Here is a 9,939-nt window from a genome sequence, read left to right on the forward strand (position 1 = left end):
TATTTTCAAGGGTCTGAGGCATGTAACTCTCACTGATGTCTAGAAGGCCCCCGGGGCCTTCTTAGTTTGCAGAGAAACTCTTGTAAGGCTGAGCTCTCACCCCTGTCCTGTCATACTGGGAGTGGTTGTCAGCCACCGGTAACTCAGCGCACTGGAAGTAACTTTTCCCCCTCCAGATACTGTCCAGTTGTTTTGGCTAAGGCAATTCTGAATTTAACAGAATTTTAGCTTTGTTTGACTGCTGAACTATTTTGTCTTGGTTTCTTTATGTGTAATAATGTAACTTTGCACGATACTTATTCCAGTGAAGCATCTCAGGATCAAAGGAGGACAAACTGCATCGTGTTTACTACAGGGGCCAAGTATGAAAAAGGAGCATGGCTGTGCTAAAACAGTAGCCACTTGTGTGGTTAAGTCCTTCATCTGCCTATGTCACAGATACCCCCCTGCAAAATGGCAATGATAATAGTTTTTTCCCTGGTAGGGGCTTGTAAAAACAAATTCATAAGAACCTCAAAACGTACCTGATGCTTTGAAGGAGTTATTACAGAATTCAGTCAGGATGTGTGCTGAGCTTGGCATCAGTCTCTCCCTGGTAAAGAGCTGTAAAATTCTGACATTGCTGACTTCTAGAGGTTAACATGAACTTGGAATGACCCATGGATCTGAACATCTCTACCCCAGTGAAATTAATGCTAATGCTTTCCTTCCTTGCATACCACAATAAGATTTGTGGCTAGTTTTGACATAAGACTGAAATCTGTTTTTAGAACAGAGCTTTTTTTTTTTTTTTTTTTTTTTTTTTTTTTTTTTTTTCCTCCTGCTTACTGCATCTCATAAACTATCTCACATTTTCTTTTTTGACTGTGTGGTGGTTTTACCCTGCTGGGTGGCTAAACACCACCACAACTGCTCTGTTCTCCCCTTCCTCAAAAGAAGAGGGGATAGGGGAGCGAAGAAAGTATGCTGGAAAGGAAAAAAACAGGCTCACTTGTTGAGATAAGGGCAGAGATATCGCTCAACTATTATCATCATAGGCAAAACAGACTCAGCATAGGGAGATTAATATAATTTATTGCCTATCACTAGTGGACTAGAACAGTGAGAAACTAAAAGCAAACTAAAAACACTCTGGCTAGCAGCAGGTCCCTTTTGGAGCAGCTGGAGCTGGCTCTGATCTGACATGGGGCAGCTGCTGGGCTCTGCTCGAGCCACCCCTTGAGCTCCCTGCTACCAAACCCTTCCCACATAAACCCAGTGCTGACTGATTGCCTGCTGAGAAGCAGCTATGAGTCTAACAGGTCTGCCTTGTGGTCTGTTTTTCCTTTGCTTTTCTTTTCCTTTCTATTACTCCAAAGTAGCTTCTTAAGTTATAATTCTGGTTGCTTTGTTGTTGCTTCTCAATATGTTGCTCGTACATTGTACCTGTGTCCTAATATTTCTCTAGGAAAATCATCAACGTAACACAAAATTATGTGTAGTACTCAACTGAATAATACTATCATGCTTTTAGTATATGATTTCCATGTTAAGTGATCAGTTAATTAACAGCTAATTCAGTAAGATGCCAGTGAGAATTCATGTTTTGTACAAATGCGTGATGCCACAAAGCATTCCCAGGTGAGGTGGAAATGAGCAACTGCAGTTAAAATCCTTGCTCATGCCAAAAAATTCAGTCACTGATGTAATCCTGTTAAGGCTTTAATAAATATTTTAACATATTTTTCTTTCAGCTTTCTGGTGCTTGAGCCTGTACAGCTTGTTCTGATGTGTTTTCAATTTGTCATGCAATAAGGGAAGAGAGAGACTTTTAAAAACAGAAAGGATGAAATTATTATAAATATCATCTGGAAATAAAATTCCCTAAATAACACCACCTGGGAACCAGGATGACCAGCATAAGAATCAGCAAATTCTCTGCATCTTAAACCATGAGCTTTCCCCTTTCCAGACCGGAGGCTGGTAGCTGAAGAGAAATAAAATTTCATCATCATCTTTTTTTTTTTTTTTTATATATGCTCCTAGGACATGAAGGGCAGCACAGTTGTGAAAACAGCAGTATACTTTTGCATCAAAAAGGATCAAACCTCATAATTGCCACATTCCTCTGTTTTATTTCCCCTTTTCTGGTATATCAAAGCAAGGCAGCTTTTATGTGCTGCATTACTTGAAAGCAAGGAAATGCAGACCTCGAGTCTAATCCTCAGCCAATGTGAACTGGTGAACACTCATATACAACCCTTGGGATTTCTGCTGTTTGATCAGGAGGAAAGGGCATGTAATGTGAAAACAGGTCCCTGCAGCAACAAAATTTCAAACCATTGTGTTAGCCATGAGAAGAAAATCCATTTTCTACCCTTGAGAGCCAAACTTACTTTCCACCCCAAACTTATTTCCTACGTGGTGACCTTTAGCTCACCTCTATGGATGCTTCATGGTATCACTGTATTTTTTGGTCATTTCCTATATTTATATCACCAAATAGATTTTGTGCCTCTATCCCATCTGCATAGTAATAAGAACAGGATAATCTAGCTCCCACTTCCCCCTTGAAAGAAAATTAATCCACTGAAGTCAAGGAACTCTCTTGTCCCTAACAGTGTAATAATGAGCCTTCATGCGCATTGCAGATCAGATCACAAGTGCACTTTAGAAACAAATCCCTCAATCCTCTTGGCTTACTGTGCTTCAGTCTGTGTCTCAGAGCATTGCTGGACAGGACCTGGTCTTCCTTCAGCTGAAACAAAATGCGAGTTGTGCTCCAGGAGCATCTCCTGGTGCTGATGGGTGTTAGTCCTCAGAGCCAGACTGGCCAGGCCATAATAACCACCTGAAATAATTGTAATCTGTTTTAATTAGTATTTTCATCATCTCTTTGACAAAAACTTCATCCAGATAACTGTGATTAATGGCTACAGATAGCCCACTATTACCTGAATTTATCTGTTCCCTTTCAGAGCCTGTTTTTAACATTTGACCTCCTCTAAGAAGTCCAACTGTGAAGTGGTACTTGCTGTTAACTAGTACATCCCTTCCTTTGTTTTAAACACATTACCTACTAAATTATTTGGATTCTTCCTATGTATTATGAAAAGTAATGAATTGTCTGTACTATGAAAAATAACGAATACTCTTTCCTTTCCACCTTCTCCTATAGATATATATTTTTACAGACCTCTGTCACATCCCCTCTCTGTTGTTTTAATTCCAGACCGAGGTGCCTATTAAAGCCTTTCCTCATACCAGAGCTGTGAAATCATGCTTGTTGCCTTCCTCAGTTCTGTTTCAAGTTGTACTGTATCCTTTTGGAGACTGGGTGACCTGCCCTGCATACACTATCCCACATATTGGTGTATTGCAGGTGAGTATATTTAACCCATCAGTCCTTTTGGATAACACCTCGCTCAGTGTTTATTCGCTGCCCTGATAACTCTGGCAGCACCTTGACACTTTGAAGTTGGATTTCAAGATAATTTTGGGGGAAAAGGACTCCAAATTTGAAGTGGGAAAGAGGTAGAGGCAGAAAAGGACCGTCTATATCATCTAATGATAGATTAAATGAGTGAGGCTGAAAGCCACAAAAGGGTTGGAAGGCAAAGTGTTGAATTTGCAGTCTTTGAGGAATCATCCCAATAAGAGTGACAACTGAAGGCCAAAGTTGGAAGCAACCAAATTTTTTATTGATTAGAAAAAAAAATGGGAGAACAAGCTTTCAATTCACATAAAATAACATGTAATTAGGGCAAGTCTCTGTTCTGAAATGCTCAATTCTCTGTTGGAGAAGGAAACAAGCAGTAAACCTGCTACTCAATGCTACTGACATGATTTACAGCAGCATGCTGCCTCAGCAAGAATATTATACTGGTGGCCAGACCAGAGAAATGATATTTTCCAAACCGGTGTGTTTTCATCAAGTGCACAATTCTACCCCTTTATGGGGAACTTTATCATTGCATTCAAGAGATGAGAGAAAGAAGTAGTTTTCTGAGCATGCTTTCAAATCCTAATTTCTTATGGAATAGGAGATGATAATTAATCCATTAGAAATGGCCAAAATGGATTTCCATGCTTTCTCCTGCTCTGTCCCAAGTAACTCACCCTTCTTGCTTTACAATGGAGAAACGTGTTTTCAGGCATTATCAGGAGCACCCTGAAGCTGCTTCAGAAGTTTCTATGTGAGGCTGACTATAAAGAAAAGTCTATGTGTACCTTTTAATTAAGATTAAAATTACAGCCATTGCAGCTCTAATGCTGAAGTGCCGTTTCACAGCTAAAAATAATTATCATTCATCAAAACTTCCTCAGGGACTACATATTGCTTGCTGAATACTTTCCAAACTCCTGTGAATGAATCTCTATCTTTCCAAATTCTCACCTGCATTTGCAACTCTTGCCAGTGCTGCGTGGTCTGTGTATGAAGCACTGGGTATGGCTGATAAGGTCAGAGGGGGATAACAAAAAAAGCAAGGACAGTAAAGATGAACCTGTGCTTGGAGATCATCAGCCAGTGCATGCTCTAGAGCACAGCTGGGATGTGGTATGTCCCCAGCAATGTTTAATTTGGTCATTGGATCATAAGAGAGTGCAGAGCTCCAAAACTGGGCCACTTGAGGCCACCCTCAGTAGTTACAAATGCCCACTGCTTTCACTATAGGCTCTGTGGAAGGAAAGTAGGAGTAGAGGGTAGCAGCATTAATATGCATTTTCTCTTTAAGGCTGGCTGCGATTTTTCTGTTAATTGTTTTTCCAAGTGGAAACTGAGTTTTTGAGACAGCTTGTTAAGCCTGCTTTCCCCAGCTGTGTGCCAGGACACGGGCTCAGCACTCACTCAGCACGGAAAGCATCTCTTCTTTTATTTCCATGCCGCAGCCCCAGGAGAAGCCCGTTTCCCGTGCCACATCCAGCTGAGACTAACGTCAGGATGCTGTGCCTGTGCGTAAGTGACCGAAATCTGTCATGTCACAGCTCAGCCCCAAAAGCCCTTGGGTTTATCTCTCTTATCCTGCCTTTTTCTTATCTAAGTGGCTGGATAGCCAAACACCAGCTGAAAATCACTGATTTTTGTGATGCTTCAAACATTGAAATAGTACAGCTGATAGAGGGGATTGCAGGCTAGGAAGGGTCATAGTGGGAAGCAAGCCTACAGAGACACTGAAATCTCATCAACAACTTCAAGAGGAGGCTCAGGGGTGACCTCATTGTGGCTTTTTAAAGGAAAAAGATGGAGAGCAACATTTTGCTTGTGCAGACAATGAAAGGATAAGGGGGAATGGTTTTAAACTAAGAGGAGAGATTCAGATCAGAGATTAGGAGAAAATTCTTCACTCTGAGAGTGGTGAGGCACTGGCACAGAAGCTGTGGATGCCCCATCCCTGGAGGTGCTCAAGGCCAGGCTGGATGGGGCTTTGGGCAGCCTGGTCTGCTAGGAGGTGTCCCTGCACATAGGAGGGGGTTGGAACCAGATCATCTTTAGGGCCCCTTCCAACCTGAGCCATTTTATGGTTCTATGATTCTATATATTGCCCTAATGCTGAATCATTAGGTGATTTAAATGAGGGAAGTCAACCTCTTACAATTAATTAAGGCTTCAAATTGTAACTTCTGGCATTAGTTTAATATCTTTTGTTGGAAGAGAATGGAAAATAAGGAGCGTTATCAGCTCTTTTTTTTTTTTTTTTTCCCTGCAGCACAATCTCAGATGAGCAGCTCTCTCAGGGGGCTGCACAGAATGAGGGAAAATGAGAGAATTTCTCTCAGCAAGAACTGTAGCCACAGTGCAAAGGCAGCCTCATCCCCAGCTGAGAAGCCCTGGGTTTGATGGTGGTGCTGATGCCTAGAGGGATCTCTCATCGTTTCACCTGTGCTTTGTTTCATCTTCCGCCATCCAAGTGCAAGAGGTCAGGAGCTGTATGTATTTCCCCTTTTTATTCTTAATCAAAGCAAGTCTGGACCAGATCCTACATGGCTACAGAGAACGACAAAAGAAAAGGGGGACAGATTTATTTTCAAAGTAAACACCCTCCCCCACAGTAATTCATTGATGATGGTTTCCTACATAACATCTTGAGCATATTCATTTTTATAACATCTGGGGCCTAGGGCATCGTGTGGAAAAAAAAAAATATCTTTATGCCTTTTTATGCCTGCAATCCCAAGACACTCCCTCCCCTGCTAGCAGTGATATATTCCCAATATCCTCATTAGCAAGCTCTGGGAGAGAGAAAGTAAAAAGCCTCAGGAGTCACAAGGGGGAGAAGACAGGAGAGTGCAGAAGAGGCTCCAGTCGAGCAGCTAAGAATAGCAGCAGTGCAGCTCGGGCTAAAAATATCTCTGTTCCTGATGACGGAATCCAGACGAGGAATAAAATCACGTTCACGCTGCCCAGCTCTGACCCAAGCACATGCAGTGAGGATATAAGCAAAGAAATGATGATTAAACAGAGTTATAAAACAGTGAGTCATGGCATCAGAAAGCAACAGCATTCCAGTTCCCACGACGAAGAAACCCAGCTCGCTGGGCTCACCCGCAGAATAACCAAACAACCCAGTGCTTTTTATATCCGAAGGATTTAATAGCACTGGAATGTCAAACACGCCTGTGCCAGGGATTAATCTCTGCTTTCCAAGCTCCTTTCAGCTCTGTGTGTCAGCTGTGAGCTCCTGAGCTCAGGGCAGGTTTCCTGCTATGCCTGGGGTGGGGAGCAAAGCTGCAGAGCTGGCAGCGGTGCTGGCTGCTTGCCTGGGCGCCCTGCGGTCCCAAGTGGGACCCAAGTCTGAGGACAGAAAGGCAAGGGGAAATTTCTGCTCCCTGAAATGTTTCTGCTGACTTCAGCTTTCCTGTGCTGGCGTCATTATTTCCAGCTCTGCTCCGCGCATGATGAATAGGGCCAGGAGTGATTGTGGTGGGTCCTAATTGCAGGGTGCACATCACAACAGACAATGCTAAAAGAGGAGGGCAGGGAGTGAATTTAGCCTCGTTACAATCACCCTTGGAAAGATGTATAAGTGAATCACAAATACCTCAGCTGTGTAAGGCACCTGGATCCACTTGAGGCATCCCCTTGCCTGGGCACGATGCCCTGGCAAGGAAAAACACCATCACTGTAGCAGAGCATTGCTTTAGAGAGGACCTTCTTGTGACTCCCCTGCCTCCTTGGAGAAAAACTTCTGGGGCTGGAGGAGGACCAAAGGGACAAGGGAATGCAGACCTCCTTCCCCGCAATGAGCCCTGCTGGGAGGTGACTCCTGGTACCCTCAGCAGGTTGCCAAAACTGGACTCAGTTGAATGGCATGGTGACAGCTGTGGCCGTGGGACCCAAATTCCTTTGCACAGACATATCCTGGAGACCTTGCAACGCTGCAGACAACTCAGCCTGCATACGTTATGGACCAAGAGATGGACAAAAGAGATTCTTGGTACTTCTTGGTACCAGCTTGGAGATACTTATGTACCACATCATGGTCTTTTTGGTGTGCTTTTTGTTGATAGCAAGCTCCTGGGGTACAGGGAGACCCTTGGACTTAGTGAAGGAGGACCTGGGAAGGTGAGTAGGGAGCTGACAGGGTGCTTGGTGTAGTCCAGTGTCACCCAGATGATGAACCCAAAGGAGGCAGCACTGCTGCAGATGTGGCCATGAGTCTGGCTCAATCGTGTTGCTGTTTGAGTCACGTTAAATCATCGTTCTGTGGGCAGAACGATGGCAATAAAAGCTTGGGAGCAGTCAGCATTGCAGCTAAAAACGAATTAACCTTACGCACCATTTCTTGCTTGTGGAACAAGAAGTCACCTCTCTGGGTGCAGTAAAAGCCTGAAATATCCTTCTTTTATGGTGTCTTGAATGCACAAGGAACTGCTCCTCTGAACTTGATTCCTTTCTAGAACACAAGATATAAATGTCACTTTTTAGTTTCCTCGAGTTTTGAAGGAAACCAAGGCTGTGAGAAGTGATGAAGGTGGTGAAATGGACTGCCCTCTCTCTTCTTTGCTTGTCTGAAACTTACTGACACTTACCAGGCTCCCCTCGTAAGTCTTTGAGTCTTTGTCAAGACTCATCAAAAAGATGAATTTGAGAAGTACCAGGAGGAAAAGGCTGACAATGAGAGGAAATACAATCACATAAGCTTTGTCTCTGGGGAAATAAAGGCCTAAAAATCCTCTCTACTACTCTGTTATACCAAAGATCATTTCAAAGCAATCTAAGAATTAAAGATAAACCCGAAGCAGCTGCTGCTTAGAAGAAGTTAAAATGGGAGTTTACCCCTGTATTTCAAATAACCCAAAGTCTGTCCAGTTTGCATGAAAAATTATTTGTCAGGAGGCCTAGGCTCCACTCCCAGGAGCTGGCAGAGCACAACTCTGCCTGGTGCTGAGCAGTGGGAGTGCCATTCCAAGGTGTACCAGCTCTCCTTCCAAAGTGTCAAAATTTAACTGCTCTCAACTCTAACAGCCAGCTGTGGATTTTAATAATGGCAATGTACTCATAGAAGGCCTATCTCTAAGCTCTTATTTTAAACTTTTCTTTTTGACCTCATGGTAAATCATCTTCATATTTACAAGCATTTGAGTGATTATCTTTGGAGTTCATTGTGTGCCAGAGCAGTCCTGGATGATGTACTTCAACCTTTCCAACATATCTGAACAATGTCCCTGGTAACAGGAGTGGGAGTGCTGGAGAGCACCTCCTTCCTCATAAAACCTGATCACCCTGTGAGATCACATGGACTGTATTTAATTGTTCATTCCTTTAAAGTACAAGAATAGTGAGTGTAAATCTCTTCCAAAATGAGCAACCCAACAAAGAAACAAATTCTCCTCCTGCTAAAACCTCCAATATTTTCCAGATACCGCACTTCATCTTCTCCCCAACCACTACTGAAAACTTAGTGGTCCCTGTAGGGTCTTCAGAAGGGAAGGAAACGTCAGAGTCAAGGAGCCATGGAAATTTGTCCCATGCCTTCCCCAACTTTTTGAAGATGCAGTGTGTGAAAAGGTGAATTATCGTGAAGATCAGCACTGAGTAAGCTGGCTCCTCGCTTTATTTTTTTTTTCTAAATGGCACATGTACAGTTCGGCCCATTTTTTTTCCTCCAGAGCATGGGCTGTTACATATGCTATGAAAGTGGAAGTTTACTAGTAGGTGTGTGGCTATTTTGCAGACCTGGTTCCATCTCAGGAAATCCTCTATTCCATCTCATTTCCCCTCTGGGAAGAAATCCATGTAGCTGTTTGAAACGCTGGTATGACATATGCCCACATCCTGGACTTCTCTGACAACTGCTATGGTAAAGAGCAGCGCCAACAGGCTGAGAACCGTGCCAGTCCCTAGGACTGCAAACCTACAGGGAGGGTTAAAGCTGCCATCCAGCTTTTCATGCCCTGATCACTCTGCCTGTCTCTTAAAAGCCTGCAATGGGTACGGGATGCTTTGGTGCCTATTGGGCTAGGAAGGTTTAGAAGAAACAGGCAGTGATCTCTGTGTTGAGCCCAGGCGCTTTCATTCTCTGTTTGAAGTGTGATGACTCAGCTCTGTCTGCAAATGAAAGCATCTTTCATCAGGCTGAAAGTGGAGAAGATATAGTTTTACAGAATATACATAGACAGCTAAGCATGAATGTAGGCCAAGAGTGCTAATAATTACTGACTAATGGTATCTGACACTGTATTGTTAAGGAAGAGCTAAAGACTCAGTGTAGTCCATTAATCCACCTTAGTAAAATACCCATGGCTGCAATATTGAGTTATCCTTTTCTGCACAGGGAAGACTTCAGGTCAGAACTCCTGTCATTTGGATTTTGCACTACCAGACCATTCAACAACTTCTTAATTTTCCTGTTAATGAAAAAAATGCGTCTTGCTCCCCATTCATCACTTTTCACCCTTTTGCTTTCAAAGTGTTGCAAACTCAGCAACTGCTAGGCAAATTCTGGCTCAGGCAAGACT

General features: G+C 43.1%; 1 long non-coding RNA gene across 1 annotated transcript; it reads left to right on the plus strand.

Moving 5' to 3' along the window:
• The first annotated feature begins 975 nt into the window (after positions 1–975).
• LOC137851460 (uncharacterized) lies at positions 976–7,495 on the plus strand. The gene is made up of 3 exons (XR_011093202.1): positions 976–1,301; positions 3,212–3,361; positions 5,688–7,495. It is a non-coding gene; the product is annotated as an uncharacterized lncRNA (long non-coding RNA).
• Positions 7,496–9,939: the final 2,444 nt, after the last annotated feature.

This window comes from Anas acuta, chromosome 2 (genome assembly GCF_963932015.1).
Source record: "Anas acuta chromosome 2, bAnaAcu1.1, whole genome shotgun sequence".
Lineage (NCBI taxonomy): Eukaryota > Metazoa > Chordata > Aves > Anseriformes > Anatidae > Anas > Anas acuta.